The sequence below is a fragment of the Peromyscus maniculatus genome, chromosome 9 (assembly GCF_049852395.1).
Source record: "Peromyscus maniculatus bairdii isolate BWxNUB_F1_BW_parent chromosome 9, HU_Pman_BW_mat_3.1, whole genome shotgun sequence".
NCBI classification, from domain to species: domain Eukaryota; kingdom Metazoa; phylum Chordata; class Mammalia; order Rodentia; family Cricetidae; genus Peromyscus; species Peromyscus maniculatus.
This window is the reverse complement of record NC_134860.1, coordinates 5,657,660-5,680,608: the sequence shown is the minus strand read 5'-3', so window position 1 is coordinate 5,680,608 and position 22,949 is coordinate 5,657,660. Positions and strand designations below refer to the sequence as shown.

The 22,949-nt window shown below is 41.3% G+C and overlaps 1 protein-coding gene across 4 annotated transcripts in view; it reads right to left on the bottom strand.

Annotated features, from left to right (window-relative positions):
• LOC121826487 (disks large homolog 5-like) overlaps positions 1 to 22,543 on the bottom strand; it is a 77,255-nt gene extending 54,712 nt beyond the window's left edge. For 2 of the 4 annotated variants that reach the window (XR_013042161.1, XR_013042162.1), the window contains exons 1-2: positions 15,205 to 22,153; positions 13,181 to 13,343 (exon numbers count right to left, since the gene is read on the bottom strand). The gene's annotated coding sequence lies outside the window, so the exon portion shown is untranslated. The other 2 variants (XR_013042163.1, XR_013042164.1) reach the window with 2 other exon arrangements.
• Between the last annotated feature and the right edge of the window lie 406 nt (positions 22,544 to 22,949).

The window sequence follows — 22,949 nt, the reverse complement described above, 5'->3', positions numbered from 1 at the left end:
TCTTTGGTATGCTCCAAAGACTTTTCTTGTAGATAAATATTATTCCCTCTACAATTACCTGAAAACCATTGACTTAGAGTAGTTTTGTGTCCTTTTGTCCTAGAGAGCAAGGTGGACATGTAGAAAGATGGGCAGCAGCATACAATATTAGATGGATGCAAAGTAAGTGTGCACAGTACTTTTTCATCAAAGTTGGACTCCATCATCATCAAAGATGTTTCACTCACAAAAAAGTGAACATATTGATGCATCCAAACACATACTTGCACATATAAGCTTCCATACTCACAGACATACACACACAAGCACTTAAATCTATACATACAGGAACCATAGACACACACAATCACATATGAGCACATACACACACATTATCATGCACACAAGATGCAGTAGACACAGAGACACACAAAAACACACATATAGGTGCACACACACAGAGGTACAGAAATGCATCGCACAGCATGCATGCGCGCGCATGCGCGTGCGCACACACACACACACACACACACACACACAAACACACTGATCCCAGAATTGCCAGGGATAGAAGAATGCCTTTCAGAAAGTCTTCTGCTGCAGGGGGAGGGAGTGGGTTGTCCCTGCTGTCTACAAGGCACTTAGTCTCAGCCAGGCTCTACTACTCTGGTTTGCACTTACTTTTACTTTCATGAGCTTTGTCTATCCCACGACTCACTGATCCCATGGGTTCCAAGTTGATCCATCACAGTCTCTTTACTAAACCTACCCTGGCTCCTCCACAGGAGACCCTGTCTAGCTCAAGAGAAAGAAAGTGACGCATGGTCAAAACCCAGGAAGTTTATAACATGTTGCAGTGCATGTGATATGAAAATAGCACCAATGTCAGTCAGAAGGAGGCCAGTGAAGTGACCTATAGTGCTTTTCAAGATTGCAGCACTCTACACAGGTATGAGAGGGAAATGTTCTAAGACACAGCCATGCACATGATGTAGTCAGAGCAACACAATGTCACCAAGAAGATGCACTGTGGGATTCTGTGTTGTGAAGCCAATGAGACAAATCAGACATTCCACGTGGTACTAGCTTTGTGCCTACTATTTTTAAAAACATCTGTATTGTTTGAATTTTGTTGTTTTTTAGAAAATACATTAACACCAAAACAATAAAAGTAAATGAAGAAATAGAAAGCTACTACAGCCTTCCTCTTTCTGAACAATTGAAACTTGTAGAAATTGGATGAGAATAAACAAGACACAAGATCTACCTTGGAGGACAGGAGATTCAAAGAGTGGTGGCCAGCCAGATTAGCCAAAAAAGAAAATTTCAGGTTCAGAGAAAGGCCTGAGCTCCAGGGAATAAGAGAGTGGGCAACGGATGACAACACGGGATTTCATTATGTAGCCTCTGAACACACCCACCAATGTACACATTTACCCATGCCTGCATAGACAACACCTAGACCACAGAAATCAGAAGTCAGCAGGAAACAATGAAGAGGACATCATGCTGAATGAAGTGTTGAATTTAGACTATGCACATCAGGTGTTTCAACTGGGACCCACAATATGGCAATCCATCTCTTGGGGCCTAAAACTTCCTAGGGCAGCACACAACTATGTCAGACTATGTTGAGGGGATTGGAGAAAATGTTTTCTTGCAGCTTCAAATCTGTCACCTCAACCCTCACCCTGTCAAAGTCCTCCCACATGTATGGTCATCCAGGCAGCTCCAGACTGGAAAGTCCACGATAATGCTAGAGGACTGTCCAGCCCCATGTTGAGAAAAAGGACTGAGAAGGTGGTACTCAGGCATCTGTCACTATGAACCAAGAGCTTGGCAAAAGGAAGAGAACTCACTGGGATGCAGGAAGAAAGGAGACGACCGCATGTCACCCAAAACGTTGACAATGAAAACCACTCACTTGGCACTGGGGCTGGACTCTAGTCCTTGCAGGCTGCTACCCCATCCCAATGGATGCCATAGCCTCACACTTACTCATTGGGACCTCCTGGTGCTTATTAAATTTCCCATCCTGTCCCCAAGCCAGAAGATGCAGCTGATCCAGAGAAGTGTGCCAGGGATACATGAGCTCTCTCAGTGGCCTAGAGCTATAGATTAGCTCTCTACGAACTTCCAGGAGTCTGTGCCTCATATCTGGGCCCACCAGAAACCTATGATGACATTTCTCCTGTCTTCACAACATGGATTCATATATCTTGGTGTCTATTGCTGCACAGAGGACCAGAGCACACAATGAGAATTTGCAGGGAGAAGTCCCAATTTCAGGATGGCTTTATAAATTCCACAGGGAATTCCAGTGTTTCACCAAGATGAGCACAATGCCCAAGAGGCATCCAGCTCAATGTGGGCTTCCCTGGCCTCAGCAGTGCCATCTGCTGGAAACTGTGTGAAATCCTCAGACCATGCCACAGAGCCTGGACACTCAGGAGCACATAGACCCACAGACACACACACACACACACACACACACACACACACACACACACACACACACAAACACACACACACAAACACACACACATACACACACATACAAAAATAAATATATACATATACACAGAAATAGACACACAGACACAGACACAGACACAGACACATTTACCCACCAACCCCACAGATCCACAGAGTTTTCTTGAGTGCAAGTATCAGGAAATATTAGATAGAAGGATTTATAGTGAAGAATCTTGCAGGGATAAACAGACAGAAAATAAAGAATAGCCCCAAGAGGGCCTGGAACCTATTCCAATGGGCCCTGACTGTTTCTGCCCCAGGGTTTTTATAGAGATGCCAAGGGGTGGAGCAAAAGAACTCCTACCCCAGCACAGCCAAATGCAGACCATCTCAGAAACCTGCACTCAGGCCCATGGTCCTGATCATCCTCTATTCAGACCTGCTGAGTAAAGCCACGAGGAACCCCAGAATGGGCTCCCACAGTTCCCCCTTCTTAATATATAAAAAAATAACTATTAATGGCTTACAGCAATCTCCATAGCTGTTACACCTCCCAGTATGGGAGTAGAGGATGATATAGATGGCATTTCTCTTTTGAATTAGGTCCAAGGGGACTACAGCAGTCTTAGCTGCCTCAAGCCCTTTCTAAATCAAAAACTCTTAAGGCGACTACAAACTTAAAGAATCCCTTAGCTTCATCATTACCATTAACAGGTTAACATAAATATCACTATACATAGTCACAATTCTCTCCATCTTACAACTCAAAGCAAACTCTTAACAGAACCATTTGAATTAGCATATATGGTACCATATATAGTTAACAATTTTCTCCATCTTACAGCTTTAACTCAATCATTTGAATTTTCTTGTTAACAGAACATAGGAAAAACTTTGACGTATTCACATTGAATTTAAATATTTCCTTAACTCAACAAAACCAGGATGCATTAATATCAATAGGTTTCTGGGAACATAATTCAATCTCATAACTCCTCCTTTTCTTTATAATTTTTTAAACAAAATCTCAAACCTAGTTAGAGGAACCCAAACTTATATAATTCCTACAAACCAATATTGAAAAGCAATATTTTCAATCTAACCATTATCACTTTGAAAACTTTTAGCAAAACATCCAAAAGAGTTTTGTACTTTAAATTTAGTATACCCATTTGCATTTCTTACTAACATAACATTAATCCACTCAAATAAGAAAATGTTTTTAAATTACATAGACTAAGGAATATTAACTCTCCCTTTTCTTTATAATTTAAGCAAAGTCTCAAGCCTAGTTAGAAAACCCAAACTTTTCCATTTAAACAGTTCCATTTGTAACACAAAACCAGTTTCTTAAGTAATTCTTAAGTAATTTTTACATAAACAGTTCCACAATTCATGAATCACAAGTTAATAAATCATATATGCATACACAAAACTGCATCTTGATTCTAGGTAGAAATAAATTTCTTCATTTAACCCAATTCCAGAAAACCGTTCCTAGGTCATTACTCAAAATTGTCCCATTGCAATGAAATCTCTATTGTTTATTCCATTTCTTAAGTCTTAAAATTCAAATGATAAATTCTGGTCCTAGCCTTCCAAATATGAGAAATCCTCACTGGTGATGTGAGTAGCAGTCTAGTCATCCTTGTTCCACATCTAGCATCTTCCTATGAGTGAGTACATACCATATTTGTCTTTCTGAGTCTGGGTTACCTCACTCAGGATGATTTTTTCTAGATCCATCCATTTGCCTGCAAACCGTGTGATGTCGTTGTTTTTCTCTGCTGAGTAGTATTCCATTGTGTATATGTGCCACAATTTATTTATCCATTCTTCTGTTGAAGGGCATCTAGGTTGTTTCCAGGTTTTGGCTATTACAAACAATGCTGATATGAACATAGCTGAGCAAGTGCTCTTGTGGTATGATTGAGGATTTCTCATATTTAAACAAAATCTTTTTGTAATTTTATCTCATTTTAAGTTCAAAAAGTTCAAACAAGAAAAATTCTGGTATCAGGCTTTACTTCCAAATATGAAGAGATGTTTTTCAACCAAAACTTTTTGCAGTTAATAATTTTTGTTCAAACAAGCGTCTCTGAACTTTTATTCTCAAGCCAGAAACATTTTTAGGTACAGTAGTATACTAAACCACACCGTTTTTTGATGTTAGCTCATGTTTTTCTGTGCGGCTTGATATTCACGGATCTCTACTGTGGGATGGTCTGTATGTCAAATTGCTGATTGGTCAATAAATAAAACACTGATTGGCCAGTGGCCAGGCAGGAAGTAGGTGGGACAACAAGAGAGGAGAATTCTAGGAAGCAGAAGGCTGAGGCAAAAAGACACTGCCAGCCACCGCCGTGACCAGCAGCATGTGAAGACACCAGCAAGCCACCAGCCACGTGGCAAGGTATAGATTTATGGAAATGGATTAATTTAAGCTATAAGAACAGTTAGCAAGAAGCCTGCCACGGCCATACAGTTTGTATGCAATATAAGTCTCTGTGTTTACTTGGTTGGGTCTGAGCAGCTGTGGGATTGGCGGGTGACAAAGATTTGTCCTGACTGTGGGCAAGGCAGGAAAACTCTAGCTACAAATGGCGCCCAACGAGTTGGTAAGAGTTTCCACCTAAAACCTGAGAAAAGATTCTAAAACGGAACTAAAAACAGCTTCCTAATTGTCTTTCTCAAATGAGCAGCAGCTGCTGGTTTGAGTTACTGGTGGGTTCCTGGCGTGTGTGCTTGACCTGTAGTATGGCAGGAATGAGACCTCTGCAAGTGGCACATTAATCTGCATGGTGGATTTAGCCTTTGCTAGTACAAAACAAAAAGAGGTGTCTGGGCTACAAGCTGCCTTGATAAGAAGCATAGACTCACTATTTCTGAGAATTGATGGCCCCCAAACCTGGCAGAAAACGTACCACCACCATGTTGCGAAGCTCAAGTGGGTGGAGCCAGCAGCCACAGTGCCTTTTCAGTCTTAGAAGGCTGCAGTTTAAAGCAAGAGGCTCAAGGTAATATAAAACATAAGCCACATAAAGATGGCTACCACACAGAGAATCTGGATTATGTTCTCTTTGGTATTCTTAACTGAAGAAAAACATTTGATTGCAAAAGCTGTTCAGTTATGCCAAAAAGTATATTTTAAAGGTACCTTGACTTCAAAATTTGGCTATAAGGATATGTAGCTTTGGAAAAGAGGCTCTGCTTTTGTTTCCACAGAAAGCCAGAGGCTATTGATTTGTTCCAGATTAAGATACACCAGGTTTGAGCAGCCAAGACCACCTGAAAGGTCTCCGATGACACCATGGCCCAGATGATCCAACATCCAGAATCGTTTCAAGGCAACTGGCTCAGACGATACAGTCTCACAAACTTCTCCATGATCCTAAAATTTTCTTTGTGTCCCCATAAGATACAGCGACCCCTCCAGCAGGAAGTAATAAGAGAAGCTACGCCCAAATTCCCAAATATACCAAGCTGGCTTTGGAGATGTGTAAAAGTTAAAACCTTCCTTTAAAAAAAAAAAGAAAAGGAAAAGTGCTGTGGGATGGACTATATGTCAAATTGGTCTGATTGGTCAATAAATAAAACACTGATTGGCCAGTGGCCAGACAGGAAGTAGGTGGGACAAGGACAGAGGAGAATTCTGGGAAGCAGAAGGCTGAGGCAAAAAGACACTGCCAGCCACCGCAATGACCAGCAGCATGTGAAGATGCCGGTAAGCCACCAGCCATGTGGCAATGTATAGATTTATGGAAATGGATTAATTTAAGCTATAAGAACAGTTAGCAAGAAGCCTGCCACGGCCATACAGTTTGTATGCAATATAAGTCTCTGTGTTTACTTGGTTGGGTCTGAGCAGCTGTGGGACAGGTGGGTGACAAAGATTCATTCTGACTGTGGGCAAGGCAGGAAAACTCTAGCTACAGATCTCTGCTGCAGATGCTTTGTGCTGGTTCTGGCGTCCACCATTATTAGCTTCTTAGTGGCTTCTGGAGCTTTTGAAACCATTCAGACTGCCTACTTTGCAGTCTACTAGGACACTACCTGTGTCTCAGGTGTTTTCACCATATACATTAAGAATAGACTCACACTTAACATTTATACTTTACAAACTTACATATAACATTTTTTGCCTTGCAAAGCATTTAGACTCATATTCAACATTTACATTTTACAAACTCACATATGATGTATTAACATCTACTTATTTATACTCCTTAAGGAAACTATAGAACTACTTTAGCAAATATATTTATTATTTATATACTTATATGCGTTCCATCTTATTCTTATTTAAAGTTACAATTACAACTAGCATCTTTACTTCTTTCAAGCTTATTACTACATGTCTTAAGACTACCTTAGATACTTCTTGCACCTTATATTCTTAAAGGAACTCTATAGATCTATTTTACAAGCTTATAAAGGGCTACCATTAGCATATATCTAACTTAGCAAACACCTAAAGATTTCTTAACACAGATCTAACAAGACAGAATTTTTACAAACTGACATCTTATTTTCATTTTTCTATTTCTTACTCTTAATTATTATCACTACCTCCATTAGAAAGATTCTCTTAACTAGACAGGAAGTACGTACATCATTTCTAAAGTTTAGAGTTTATACTCAGCTTTGTTATAAAGCACTGGGATTTAGTGAGTGTTGTCATTATAGAGTTGTAATACTTGTTGCTAGGAGACTGTAATATTCTCCTGACAAAGCCACACGCCAAAGTTGCCGAGTTCTCTCAGCCTTTCCGAACTGGCAGAGATGCACTGTCAGCGGTAAACGGTTTTTAACTAGAGGCTGTCCCTTCACCCAAATTCATAATAGCTCCCCTAAGTGCTTCAATTCAGACAAACGTTTCTATTACAGCAGTATTTTTGGTTCGTTCTACCGAAAAACTTCACTTCACGCTGAGGGTGAAATAATTGTATTTTGCTTCTGTAAAGCTCTTCGCCAAATACTGCACAGCCATTAGGTGATATAAAGTATTTTTCTAAAGGAGCTAGTAAAGCCAAAAGTGGCACAGCTCTGAACTCTATTTCCTCACTGTTTGCATTCTGTGATACCTCAGTAAAAACCCCCACTCTATCCCCTACAGACAAAGAGAAGCTTAAACCAGGATTCCTAAGTGTAGATAAGAACTTAGACCCCTTTTCTCCAGGTGGCTGTATCTGCTAGAGGGACTTTGGAAAACACAGTCAGGATATTCAACCAAAAGACTAAAAAGGGAGGCGGGTTAAAATAAATTATATGGTCTGTGCCTTTAAGAACTAGGCTCACAAAGAAAGGGGAGTGCTCCTTCCAACCTCCCTGCTGTGACTGAGAGATCTGGAAGAGCCTCCCTGGAGGCTTGTAAACTTAGAGAACACCTTACTTTTGCATTCTGTACCTAAAGTCTCCAGTGGCAGCTTTGGGGACACGATCTAGGCAATCTAGGCACAACAAGACCCTCACTCTATTGTCTCAAAACGGGGGCCTTAGACAAAGATATCTCAATATAGATAGACCCAGGCCAGTTTCAAGTCCCCAGAAATGATGGCGCCAGCCCCAGGAACTTAAAAGAACAGAGTCAGGATGTCTGATGGTAACCAATTAACCACGAGATGCCCCTCTCTGGAGATAACATGACCAGACCCTGGAGAGGAGTTGGAAAACTCCTGACAGGGCAAACAGATAAGCTAGAATAAGATAAAGTCCAGGCCCAGGAAAAAATGGACCAATCAAGGATGGACCTGTACTAACCGCCTCCACTCTAAGAAATTTTATGGGTTTTGCCTATAAAAACTAACTTCCCCAACAAAGAGTAACTCTTCCCTGCCTCACTTGAGATGGCTTGAGATGAGTTCCCTGTCATGACTTGTAACAGATAAACCTTGCTTTTGCATTCTGGTATGCTCGTCCTTGGTGGTCTCTCTGGGGGTTATGATCTGGGCAGAACACATTCACCAGTGACTAAACCTCAGAAATACTAATCGAGCCACTTTCATTTTGGTTCCTTTATAGGAAATGTCATTGGAGCTGACTTTTCTTAGTTACAAGCTCCTTACCAGACGCTCCTGTAACCACCGAGCTTCATTCTCCTCTTGTGAAAAAACACAAACATGTCCTTGACCCCATATTAACACAGGATCGGGACACTTCCATAATCCTGAGCAGGGATCTTTCCATCTTAAACTTTTGCTATTTTGAAGAAGATCATGTGACTGTTGAGCCATTTCCACTGGGGATAATGCTCAGCCATTGCATTACCCTCAGCTAAAGGACCAGGAAGATTGGAGTAAGCTCTAATATGGCCCACAAAGTGTGGCAGCTTTCTTTTGTGAAATAGCATCTTGACTTTGTTGAAACATTTTGACTTGATTATTAGTTCCAATATTTTCACCAAAACTGTTACTATTCAAAGGAGTCAAGAACATAGATGTTCTTTCATGAAACATATCCTTCATTGGCTTACTTTGAGAAAAAGCATTTTCAGGATTTAGTGTTTTCATTTCATTAGCTTTACCTCCTGATGTTATTAGCAGCTGTGATATTTAGCATTGATTTCTTATAAGGAAGTTTCAGGTAAAGCAACTCTTGTAAGACAGCTAGATTTTCTGAAGTTTGTTTCCCATCTAGAAAGCAGTCATTTCTTTTTTGAATGCCTGTTTCCTTGTCTCCTTGTTAGATTTGCAAAGGAATTACTCATTGCAGGCAGTTTGTTCAAAAGGCAAAGAACTTTTTAATTTCAACATAAGTTTCTTCATATTTAAGACATCGTTCAGTGTATAAACTGCTTTCCCTTGTTTTAAGGATATTAAAGTGGCTTGTTTGCTCTTAAAGGTAGCATTTTGTCATCCAGCTACTGTAAAAACTTAGCACAGCTATTACGGTAAATAAGGCATTTTATCCACCCACAAACCGTGAAGCACCTAGTTCCGTATCCTTTCAATTTTTCATTGGACCTGACATTAAACTCTTAGATGATTTTCCTCCTTATTCTTTTAAAAGCTGTACTTTAAGTTTACCATGAACCTATTTTCGAGCTGACCAAAGTGTTTCAGGGCAATGTCACCATGTTTAGCAGAAAAACTACCTTTCCCAGAATGCATTTCCTTTATATTAGTCCATAATAATGTCAGTCCCATATCAGTCCCCTATATCATTTTCCTTATATCATTGGTTTCCCATAGTTCTTTTCGGGTCTGAGAGTCAACTGGTTCTCTTTTACTAGACTTGCCTGGGAGGTTAGAACAAAGTCTCTTGCCTTTGCAAGGGGAGATTTGAACAAGCACTTCACATTTTTAGCTATGGCACATTGGAAGATTCCTATTCTCTCCTCAGCTGGCTTCAACAGATGTCTCTCCTTCATTTGACACTGGCCCAGGATCAGAACCACACCTGCCTCATTAGCATGAATTGAGGCTGGCATTTCTGATAGGGGCTTGTGTTTGTTTTAGCCAGTGAGTGAAAAACAAAACCATGTACAGCAGCTTTTCCATAGCTCTTTCAGAGAGATTTTCTCCCACTGATCTTATTCTCATTTTGCTTGCTCCTTTCATCCCCAGATGCAGAGCTACAGGTATCTGTCTATGGCTCTGTACCTCTGCTAGCTGCTTTTGGAGGTAGGGGCTTTTTTTTCTCCCCCTGAATCTGCCTCAAATTCTAGCAGCTTTTTCAGGTCATATATTTTCTGGGGAGGATTATGTCCCTTCTCTGTTTCTTCAGAGTCTTTCTCCCAGACAGTTCCCAGTTTGGTCTCAATTTATCCCCTCTCCCCCAGAAACAGTTTCTGACACTACAATGGTGGCTTTCTCTGCTACTGTAGGTAGGGGCTTTTGTCCATTTCTGCTTTCGGGGTCTGTGTGGTTTGCATACAGACTGAAAATCTAACAAGGGAGGTTTTTGCCTTTTCTAAACTCCCATTAGGACAGGTGCTTTGCCTCATCAGGCCTTCACCTGGCCGAGTCCCCCAGTGGATTCCGTTTGTTTGTCTGGGTGCTCAAGGACAGAGCTTAAGCCAGAGGCAATCACCCCTCAGGGCTACACTCCCTCATCTCATAGGGAGTCAGTTGAAACAAAGCTTTTCTCAAAGAGGTGCTTTCTCTGACAGAAAAGAAAGCTTTCCTCCTGGATAGTTCTGTTCTGCCCTGGCTGGGCTCTTTCCCCAGACAGCGTTCTGACTCGGCAGCACAACTGCTTCAGACACAGTTCAGCTTTACTCTTTTCCCAGAAAAGTCCTTTCTCTGATAGGAAAGTTTTCTCAGATTTCTTTTTGTAGCTGTGGACCTAACAACCCGAGACTTGTAGGAAAGTGGACAACTGTGCTGTTCCCACCAGCTTTAGTTTTGTTTGTTCATTAGCAATCTTCCCCTGGGTGCTGCACCTTCCTGCCTCAGCTCTGTGCTCCAGGAAGTTTATAACTGCAGGAACCCTAGTATCCCTAAAATGCACTCCAACTCAGAGACACTGGCCAGTAGCCTCTGGATTTTGGTCAGAAGCTAGGGTACAATGCAAACAGTTTGCATTGCTTCAGGGGATTCTTTGCATTAGGACGATTAGGAGCACCTTTTCATTCTGAAATGCTCACTCAGAAACAAAACCCTTGATGCCTCAGCTCAGCTGTAACTGAAAAGCTTGGATTTTCTGCTTTTCTTAGGCAAAGTTTCCTGCCTTTTGGGCTCTATGTAGCTCTTCACCCACACTCTCCCAAGCACTTCCCTCAGGTACTCTGACCCACTGTCTTTTACTAGCTTGAAGAGACAAAGCTTAGGAGAGGTTTTTAGGAACTTGTCCCTGCCTCCTGCATTGCAGGGAGGATTTTTAAAGGCTGAAAGAACTTTGGTTTTGCTGTCTTAAGAGGTTTGTTGTTTTCCCTTAGAACTAATCACAGGTGGTCCCCATACTAATATCTTCAGGTGATTCTAATTTTTGTCCTTCTGAGAGAGAAAGTTAAAGTCTTTAGTTTTTAAGTTTAAGAGAGCTTTTGAGAAAGATTAAGGCTTTAGAGAGATTTTTTTCCCCCAAATTTTCCAAGAAAAGCTTTTTGGTTTAAGAGAAAGATTTTTTCCCCCAAGAGAGAAAGACCAACTTTTCCCAAAACTTCAACTTTAAACTTTGACTTCTTACACCCCCATTTTTGCCTCAGGGAGAAAACACATTCTCCTGCTGCTTGGACTTAGCATTTCAGCTGTCCCCAGGTCAAAAGCTTCCATAGGAAACTTTTCCTTCCCCATTAGCTCAAAGAAGAGCTTTTTTACTACCCGTAAAGCCCAAAGATTTTTCCCAGTTTGCATTTATAGCCCCCAAGTTAGAAAATTGAAGAGTTTTTCTGTCTAGTTGCCTTACTTATTTTTTCCTACACGAACTTACACTTCTAAGTTTTTCCTACACTATATTACTACCCTATACCTTATACTTATTTTTCAAAGATAGAAACTCAGAAAGGGATAGAAGATAGAAAATTTTGACGGAAGAGATTTTCGCTGCAGCATCTGACATCCTTCCAGTCTGCCTTCCTTTCCTCTCGAGGATAAAACCCCTGCCTCTCAATAATATATATATATATATATATATATATATATATATATATATATATATATATATATATATATATATATATTCCATAACACCGGCATGCCTTCCTACTGGCAGGGCTGACTCCGTACTTTCACCAAAAACTCTGTAATAAAACTATTATTTTCCTTTATCTTTAGTCCCTACTTCTTTGTCTTTAGTTCCTGTTCATTTGTCTTTAGTCCCTGTTCATTTGTCTTTAGTCCCCCTTTTTTTAGCCCCCCCCTTTTATTCTCTAGTCCCTCTTCTTTTTTCTTTAGTCCCTGTTCATGGCACCATTCTGTGGGGTGTTTACCCACCAACCCCAAAGCTCCCCAGAGTTTTCTTGAGTGTGAGGAGCAGGAAATATTAGATAGAAGGATTTATAGCTGAGAATCTCGTGGAGATAAACACACAGAAAATTAAGGATAGCCTCAAGAGGGGCTGGAACCTATTCCAACGGGCCCCGACTGTCTCTGGCCCAGGGTATTTATACAGATGCCAAGGGGTTGAGCAAAAGACCTCCTCCACAGCACAGGCAAGTGCAGACCATCTCAGACACCTGCACTCAGGCCTGTGGTCCTGATCATCCTCTATTCAGACCTGCTGGGTAAAGCCACGAGGAACCCCAGAACGGGCTCCCACACACAGACACACACACCATATGAAATCAAGATCCCCAATAACTATAGGGAGGTGGCATTGTCTTGGAGTATAAGTAAGACCAGACAGGAGCAGTAATGACCTCCAGATCTTCCAGCCACAAACTGAGATGGATGAATGGGATGAGGCACCCCTAGCTGCTGCTAGGTGCTTTCAATCATCTGCTGGTCAAGTACAAAGACTCACAACAAACTAACAGGACCTAGCATCTCCCACAAGCCAACATTTGTCAAGGCCTCTTGAAAGGCATGTTGAGAGCTCACACACTACTGTCCCTATCCTCAGACTCTGGTTCAGGCCACAGGCTCTGCTTTTCATTTGGAGGAAGCAGAACAGTTTGTGTCCCCATTTCACTCCTACCCAGGTTCCAAGTTCTGCATCTTGAATGCACTCAGGAAGTTTAGTTTAGGCATCAGGACATCCTGGATTTACAGTCTCCTGTTCCTCAGGAAAAGTGGGCTTGATACTGTGGTGTCAAGATGGTCAGCAGAGAACTGGGCATAATGACTACCTGTGGTTCAAATCCTTGTTGATGTAATTGGTGAGGATTCCATGAAGCTCATTTCTCCTGCATGTCATATTATGTAGCCGGATGGTGAGTTTCTCTATTTTTTTCATTTGCTGCTACAGCTGAGTGAAGTTGCAGATTTGGGATGGTGCCTCCTCTGTAGTCCCTGAAGGTAGATAAAGACAATATGACACAGTGGACACCCTCTTTAGAGCTTACTCACAGTTGCAGCTGATGCACATTGGCTTCAGAGCCCTCAGCCATGTGCTTTCAGAGCCTGGAGAAAATTGCTACTGTCCATAAGCACTCAGGCAGTATAGGGATGCCCAGGTGACTTGCTCTATGCTTCAGAGTCTCATGTTAATGGAGAAGCCAGGCAGGGGTAGAACATTGTCACCAGATTCACAAAGCCATCCTCACTGACATTCCAGGACATTCAGAGCTACCTGGAAGAGGACAGTCTCATTCTAGGTCCAATGAATCTAACAGTGGAACTGATCTGTGTACCACACACAGCAGGGAACTCAAAAGTTTAGGGATCCTTGGAAGTCAGTAGCACTTGGTGGATCCTGCCCTGCTAGTGATTATGATGTAAAGTATCAGAACCTATGGCTTTGCCAGGGTACTCTCCTTTCCTTTTTAATACTGGCACACAACTAAAGGACTCCAGTGAATGTGAAACACAGTTATGGTACAGAAATCTCATTAGTTCTCTGTGCCTCCTTTCCCTCTCAGAGTGAAAGAAGAGGGTACCCAACAAAGCAGCTTCAGCCTTGTCAATTCCTGAATCTGCCAAACTAATCATGATGGATGCTTGATCTGGGTCTGCTCTTTAGGAACCCAGAGAAGCAGGATAGGCCTATTGCTTCCCAGAAGCTCCCAGTTCCTGAGTCCTAGCCCTGGAAGGCTCAAGCCCAAAAACATCCAGAAAACTCCCAAGCCCCTTCCCAGAACTCACTGCCTCTTCTCCAGGACCACTTATTTGTCCATGTTTTTCAGAGAGACCTAGGAGTAGCTTCCTTCTGCCTCACTCTGGTGTCTCCATGTTGTCCATTCCCTCTCCCAAATAGACCTCTCAATCTTGACATGTCTACAGGCAAAGCATGTGGTCACAGAACATATTTCCTAAAGAATGTTGTCATTGTTACAATACTAGTGACATCATTTGGGATTCCAAGAGCTGTCCAGGATACAATAGAATGTCCAATAAAGGGTCTCCTGATGTCATGGGGCACAGCCTTTGCCTCCTTGCTAATTAGTTCTCCATGAACTGACCAGAAGCTAAGGTTTCCTATCCAGGAGTCTCTCCTGTGACACAGGGGAAGCCATTCGGTACCTCCTCCTTCCAAAGCTAGAGATTTCTGTCGGCCTCATTAGAATCTTTTCACTACTTTACCCATGGGGAGTTGAATACTCACTTCATAAGCACTGCCTAAAAATGGCTCTTCCCCTCCTTAACATCCATAACCAATAATATGAGAAATAAAGCATGTCAAGGAATTATATCAGGATGATGTGTAGAAGGAGGGTTGATTTCTCTGATGTGAGCAAGCACCTTGAAAGGCTAAGGTTAAGGGAAGGTGAGTATTGGGAATTTGTAAGTGAGCTGAGACTGTTATGAGGCCCTAACTGCTCTAGAATATCCTCTCTATGTGTCCTGTGTATTAGCCAGGGTTCTCTAGAGAACAGAAGTTATAAAATGAATCTCTGTTTGGAAAGGGTATTTGTTAGAATGGTTTTTAAGCTGTGCTCTAGCTAATCCAACAATATCTGGCTATGAATGGAAAGTCCAAGAATCCAGTCGATGCTCATTCCACTTGACTGAATGTCTCAACTTGTCCAGTATATACTAGAATCTTAAAGAAATAGGCTCTAATGCCAGTGAAGGAATGGATGTGATAACAAGGTGAGAGCAAGTAGAGAAAAGGTAAAAGCTTCCTTCTTCCATGTCCTGTAGGCTTCCAACAGAAGGAGTGGTCCAGATTATATCTGGATTAAAGATCTGAATTAAAGGTGTGACTTCTTACCTCAAAGGTCCAGACTAGAAGTAGATTTTCGTACTTCAAAATAAGCAGAAATCTCCCACAGGTGTGCCCTCTATTTTTGGTTGTTAGTTAATTCCGGATATAGTCAAGTTGACATCCATGAATAGTCATCATAGTCTTATTCCCCTCTTCAGTAATATTCATGAGAAAATGGCTCCCTTCGTCTTGATAAGAAGAAGTGAAGATAATTAAAAATCATATCTAAATCAACTGTAGATCTCATGGTCATGATGATTTTTACTGGCCTCTTTTTGGTCATGGGTGGCTAAAATAGGATGAAATACCAGTCTTTGCTTTCTTGGGTAGGAGGGGATCAGCTAGATACCCAGACACAAAACAATGGGGTCTCTCTCTATAACTGTACATTTGAAATTCAAATAATTAGGCTATGTCTGGTAATAACAGTGGTGGAAAGGGTCTAAGAGGTAGAAAATGGGTTCTCTTCAAAGAAAAGAGAAGAAAGCAAACACACTGTACTTGTCAGAAAGAGCCACATGATTTCGGACTTGAATACCTCCAGACCAGATCTTGCTCACTTCATGCATTCTGAGAAAGAATAATTTATTTAAATTGGAAGACCCAGGAAAAATTTATGTGGGGTCTTTTTTGCAAACAACAGTCATAAATCTTTTGTTGCTTTAAGAGCAAAATGGTTTATTAAGATTTGAAGTTTCTCTGATGGTCAAAGAGGCAGAATTGGAGACAGCAGCAATAAAAAACAAATCAATCTCCAGAATGAAATCATGTTGAATAGCTCACCATTGACACTAGCATGATAAGTGTGGGCACTGCAGTGTGTCTCCAAGAATAATGACAATAGACAATGGGCCTGGTGCAGCTTTAGAAGCTTTCAACATCCATGGCTCTCAAAATGGAATCTAGCTTTCCCCAAATCATCAAGCAGAATGGACTACTCCATTTCTCTAGAACATAAGCTCTGGCATGCAGTTGATGATTCAGGCTTGTATTTGGGTCTCTGTAGTAAGGGGTAGGTCTTCTGATAGGAACCTCTCCATCAAAACACTGGAAGGATGGCCAAGTTGCTGTCAGCCAACAGCTCCTTCCCATGTTACACTGCAGTCTTTAGAAGGGGCTTATTGATGTAACCAACCGTTTTATTAAATAAGAAACACAGAAATAATGCAAAAGAGAAAGCCGAGAGGTCAGAGCTCAGAGCCAAAATCTCACCCTTCCGCCTGCGGTGTCCCAGCTTCCCGAATGAGCACTCTATTTCCTGTCTGTTCATCTATTTAAAGAGACAGAACAAGCCACAGCTATCTCACCTCACCAGTTCCTCAGCTGGTCCTGTTTCCTCAGACTGGAAGCTTCTGTGTCCTCATCCCAATAGCTCTCAGCTGAACTGTGTTGCTCCAAAGCCTGAAAGCTTAACCAGCCAAATGCTTCTAGTTTCTGGTCCTCACGCCCTATATATCCTTTTGCTTTCCACCACCACTCCCTGGGATTAAAGGCTGGCTTTCTGGGATCAAAGGCATGTGCCACCACCGCCACACTCTTGCAATGGCTCCAACAGCTTTGACCCCCGGGCAACTTTATTTATTAACATACAATCAAAATCACATTTCAGTATAATTAGATTACCACCACATTTCCCCTTTTCTATTTTAATAAAAAGAAAAAAAAAGCAAAAGGTTATGACTAACAAAAGAAAAACTATATACAAAAGTACAATAACTATATACAATATATACAAATAATAAATACCTAAACAGGTATTGGACAAATTAGAGAAAATAATTCCATTATCTATCCTATTTTGGTAAATCCAAGATGTATCTAATGCACTTTCTATACTAATTAATTTTCAACTCTAAGTAACTAATCTTCAACCATAACTAACTAATCTTCAACTCCCTCAGAGACCCAAGAAGGAAATAATATTAGCTAACCAAAATAAAAAACAGGAAGTGCATGCAAGCAACTTCCAAAAAATTTGTGAGTTGACAGAAACAGCCAGCTGCCTGGGCAGTCACCTGAGGTTTCTCCGCAGTGTTGGGGCATCATCTTCTATAGGCTTAGTGTATCTGACAGACTCATTTGTGAAGTAGGATGTACACAAGGTCAACAGTTCAATCTCACATTGGGTGAGAGCAGTCCATGTACCAGAAACAGCTGAATTCCACTAGTGTCCTGTCATGATTCAGGATTTTAAATTCTGGAAATTGTTGACAGTTTTTAAATTCAGCTGTCCATTCTTCTTGGCTGTGTATATATGGCTTCATCTCAGCATCCCCTTCTTCTCCACATCCCTTTATTAAATGCCAGTCTACTTTTGAGAGGCATGAGCTTTCAGCTGCTGTTCCATTGTACAACAGAATCCATCGGCCCTCTGCCTGTTAAGCTGCCTTCGAAAAAAAGGGCACCGTACCTTTTCCGGATGCGAAGGCCACTTCAGGGATGGGGCCATATTGTCCTGGCCTCAGAAGATGCCTTTTGATAAAGCCATAACCACACTTGTTTTGGTAAGAATCAGTAGTCCATTGTTTCGTGTTCTGTCTGTCCATTTTGTCCTGTTGATTCGAGGATACTTTGTTGTCCAGTGGCTAACTTTTGCCACAAGGAAAGTTGACTCCATATGCAGTTTCTTCAATGCCCATATTTTCTCTGAAGTAGATTAGTACTGCCAGGAGCTGACATGTCTCAAAAAGAAAAATTTTCTAAGTTATTAAAACATTTTAAATGCCATATTCTGTAGATCTCTGAAGGGTTTGAAGATGACCTTTCTAAAACATCTCTGCTCAATTTTTAAAACATATCTAATATGACTACAAGTTCTATTGAAATGTCTAACTACTAACTTTCATTTCTTTATATCCTAGTAGTTGGTAATAATAACATTCAAGGATCAGAAATTTGTATTACATTGTTAAATGAATGGTATAAATACAATTAGAAATATACATATAGCATTTTCTAACAATATCAGTTTCAAATTTGTATACAATATAAAACAATTCAAACCAATGTAAAGTATTAGTAATTGTCTTTTTCTTTTCTTTCTTTCTCTTTTTTTTTAACAAGAACCTTAAATCTAATCTCCTTTGCTTAGCCTTTTTCTTAACCCTTGACAATAACTTGTAACCAGCCCCCCTAAATACTGAAAATTATCCCAGACCCAAAACCCATTAAAAAGACCAAAAAACCACCCACCCCACACCACCTCTTTGGGAATGTGGGCGACGTAGTCTTAAAATTGCTTCCTGCTGGGTATGGGTGAAGTTTTCTTTATCATGAAAGAATGCTCTGAGCACCTTGTAGTTCAAAGCTGATCTGTGGATGATGTTTGTCAGCTTAATGATATCATTATTGTCCACGTGGAATTGTTGTTGTTGTGGGGCCCCATCTTCTTTCTGGAGACTTCAGTTGATGTTAGGCCTGGCCATGATTTCCTGCAGAAAACTGATAAGAGACTCGAACACAAAAACATATATATGCAGCTAGCCTTTTTTCTAGAATTAGTTAGTACTCTATATGACCATTCATATCTTAACAAAGTATAAAATGTATATATATCTATATATCTTTATATGTTAATCTTGTAAATTTTGATATAAAATTCATACTTTAAGAAAAGTTTAAAGAATCAGAATAGAATCAAAGAGTTGAGATTAGTAATAGAATAGTCCCTTAATTAATTTTGCTTTTGTCCTGTACCATAGCAGAAGATGGCTCTTATTCTGGCATGATACAGGGAGTTTGCATTTTCCTTTTAACAACATGCTTGATTTTAAAGAAGGAGAGAGCCATTCTCCAACTCCAAAGTCAGCTTTAAATTTTAATTGAACTGGGACTATTAGAAAACCAATAGTGTTAAATCTTTAGAGAAAAGCAGAAACAAACATTTAGGAAGACATAAAAATATTATCCAATGTCTCTCTGCAGCTGTTGTTCCTTTCTCATTGGCATTCAGAAAATTCAAAGTTAGAAGAGCATTATGCAGTTTTTTTTTTTAAAGAGAAAGCCGAGAGGTCAGAGCTCAGAGCCAAAATCTCACCCTTCCGCCTGCGGTGTCCCAGCTTCCCGAATGAGCGCTCTATTTCCTGTCTGTTCGTCTATTTAAAGAGACAGAACAAGCCACAGCTATCTCACCTCACCAGTTCCTCAGCTGGTCCTGTTTCCTCAGACTGGAAGCTTCTGTGTCCTCATCCCAATAGCTCTCAGCTGAACTGTGTTGCTCCAAAGCCTGAAAGCTTAACCAGCCAAATGCTTCTAGTTTCTGGTCCTCATGCCCTATATATCCTTTTGCTTTCCACCACCACTCCCTGGGATTAAAGGCTGGCTTTCTGGGATCAAAGGCATGTGCCACCACCGCCACACTCTTGCAATGGCTCCAACAGCTTTGACCCCCGGGCAACTTTATTTATTAACATACAATCAAAATCACATTTCAGTATAATTAGATTACCACCACAGGGGCTTCAATAGTCTAATTTACCAATTTTTCCTTTGTGGCTTGTTTAAGCTAACTGCAAAAACTCTAGGTTTGGTGTCCTGAGTTCAGCATCAAATGTTAGTAAATTGAAGGCTGAAATTGCAAGGAGACAGTTCAGCCATTGAGGGCGAGGTATCCCTGACACTTCAAGCTACTCAGAACAAGAGCTCTGCCCTGAAGGTGTTTAGCCCAGCTGTGATGGCTGAACTGGAGACAGTTCAGCCCTAGAGGGCGAGGTATCCTGGACACCTGGAGCTACTTAGAACAACAGCTCTGCACTGAAGGTGTCCTGGATTTGTGTATGTTGAATTATCCTTGCATGTTTGAGGTGAAGACAACTTGACCACAGTGGATGATATTTTTCATGTGATCATTACCTTGATTTGCAAATATTTTATTGAAAATTTGTATTTATAGGTTCATCAGGATAATAGGCCTATAATTCTAACTATCCATCTATCTACTCTCTATGTACTATCTATCTATCCATCCATCCATCCTTCTATCTATCTATCTACTTACCTGCCTTCATCTCTCAACACCAGGGTATCTCCGACTTCAGAAAGAATTTGTGAGAGCTCCTGCTTCACTACTCTTTACTGCTGAGCCATTTCCTAAGCCCCGACTTGCATTTGTATCTCATTTTAATTGTTGTTTTCCCCCTTTTTAATATTTCATTTTTTATGTATATGGGTATTTTTCCTGCAGGTATGTTTGAGACCACATTACGTGTGCTCCCATTATCCCCTGTGTGTCCTTGCATTTGCTGCAACCATGGCTGATGTGAATACTCTCCAATAGACCAAGCAGCAAATGCTGCATTCTTGAGGAATCTTCAGTGCTCAGCACTGGCCTCAAAACTCTCTCGTGCTCCTTAAAAATGAACAGGTCTGCCTTTAAAACAAACAAACAAACAAACAAAGTGAAAACTCGCAGTTTGCACTGCCTGGCACGTTCCTCACTTTGAGGAGTTGCGGCTGCTCTCGAACCCCTAGAGTTCAGGAGGCGCTCTGCAGAGTTGCCAGCGAGCGAAAAAAATGATGCTAGGAAGAAAGAGAAAAAATTAAAGAAGCCTCTGAAAGCCAGAACTTGGAGAAGAAGGATCCAGAAGCCAGCAGTTGTGTCAGTATAAAGAAGAAGCATAGACTGGAGGACCTACTCATAGTGATCTCTGATAGTGATGGAGAGGAAACAAAAGAGGAGAATGGATTGCAGAAAATGAAGACAAAACAGTCGAACAGATCAAAGTGTTTGGCTAAAAGAAAAATTAGATGTCAGAAGAAGAACAATTTGCTTTGGCTCTCAAAATGAGTGAGCAGGAAGCTAGGGGGGTAAACAGCCAGGAGGAGAAAGAAGAGGAGCTCTTGAGGAAAGCCATTGCTGAAAGACTGAATGTTAATATATGCTGTGTTGAAAGTTTATGGGATTTATTAATAATGTTTTTAGTTACTTAGTGTTTGGTATAGTTGTATTAGAAACAAGATATGGTAGTTTATAGAATTTTCAACTAACTATATCTCAGTCCTTTTTTTTTTTAAGTCTGCATTGTTGAATTGCTGGTTAATGCAATTTGAAGTGTTTTGTTGCTGTATGAGTTTGCTTCCACTCCACAGATTATTTCAGGCAATGGCTTTAAAGGATCAAAGTAAGTGGCCAGCTTCTGAAGAGTTGCAGAATACCAAGAATTCCAAAGGCCAGGTGTTTACCTCCCTCATTTGTGGGGACAGCAAAGAAAAAGTGAGAAAGAATGGGCAGTTTTAAAAATAACCAAATAAGGGACCGGAGAGATGGCTCAGCAGTTAGGGGCACTGGCTGCTCTTCCAAAGGACCTGAGTTCAACTCTCAGCACCCTCATGACAGCTCACAATTGTTTGTAACTCCAGTTCCAGGGGACCTGAAACTCCCCATGGCAAAACACTAATGCACATTTAAAATAACAAATAATATTAAATTATGATTTGAATATATGCAATATAAATGATTTTAAATGTTAAGGATACTTGCCAGTGGCAGATTCTGAGCCATCCTTGATTTCTGTTTACTTGTTAGCTTGTTTGTTTGAGCTGGAATCTCCTAGAGTTGAAAGGCTGGCTTTGAACTTGTAAGTTCAAGCGGTTCCCCACTTCGGCCTTCTGAAAATCTCAGGACTACAGGCATGTATCACCATGTCAATATGTATGTCCAGTTTGAATCATTCTTCATACTATATACTCTTCGTACTAGAAACAGTTAGTAAATATATATAGGCATTCACTTCACATTGGGGAATTCATTTGAATTGAGCAGCTGTATTTTGAAGAGGAGAAACTCCTAGGGACAGTGCCTACCGTTTTTGTTCTTCCTGTGACTCTTCATATACAGCTATTTTAATAATAAACCTGCTCTGGTACGGGGGAAAAAAGTGAAAACTCATAAGGAAGGTCTATGGTTTAATAATTAACTGTGAAGCTGAGGGCCCGGAACAGCAGCTTGGATCTCAGCCTGCCACCTAGCCGCTGTGAACCCACTTTCTGGCTGACAACCTCGGGTCAGTACACACTGTCTCCTCGTGCCAGGGAAAAGTTCCTGAGAGGAGTCAGCGCGGGGCTTCGGGAGGTGGCATCTTGGCTCAGGACGCCCGTTCTGACACTGCTCGGTCCATCCCACTTTCTCTGCCGCAGTTCGGGGACCCGGTAAGATCTGAAATCCCATCCTGGAACTTCTCTCTCCGCTCCCTTCACAACTGTCCCTCACCTGGAACCCTCTGGGACCCGGGACCTCAGCCTCCACCACAGGCCGCGTCTTCCGTTTTCTTAGCTACATCCGTCTCCCGGAACCGCTCCTTCACCATGGTGCCGGCTGCTGGGCGCCCTTCTCGGGCTCCGACTACAGAAACCACTGTCGCTGCAGCTTCCCGGGCGCTTCTGGATTTAGGGCTCAGGGAGCAGCCGCTGTCCCTTGGCCACTGTACAGCACCGCACGTGCCGCTTCCTCTTCTGCCCCGGGGTCTGTCCAGAGAGGCTTCTCACCTGCTGCTGTGCGACCTCCCGCTACACCGCCACCTACTGGAGCGTGCTTAAAATGCACCAGGGCACGCTAATCAAAAAAGAAAAAAAATCCCCTTTCTGGTGGGTTTCTCAAAATGACAGTGAAATGCTGCACTTTCTCATCTTAAGGCCAATAAACAAAGGAATGAATGAATGAATGAATGAATGAATGAATGAATGAATGAATGAATGAATGAATGAATGAATGAATGAATGAATGAATTTTTTAAATGACAAAATGAATGTCACTA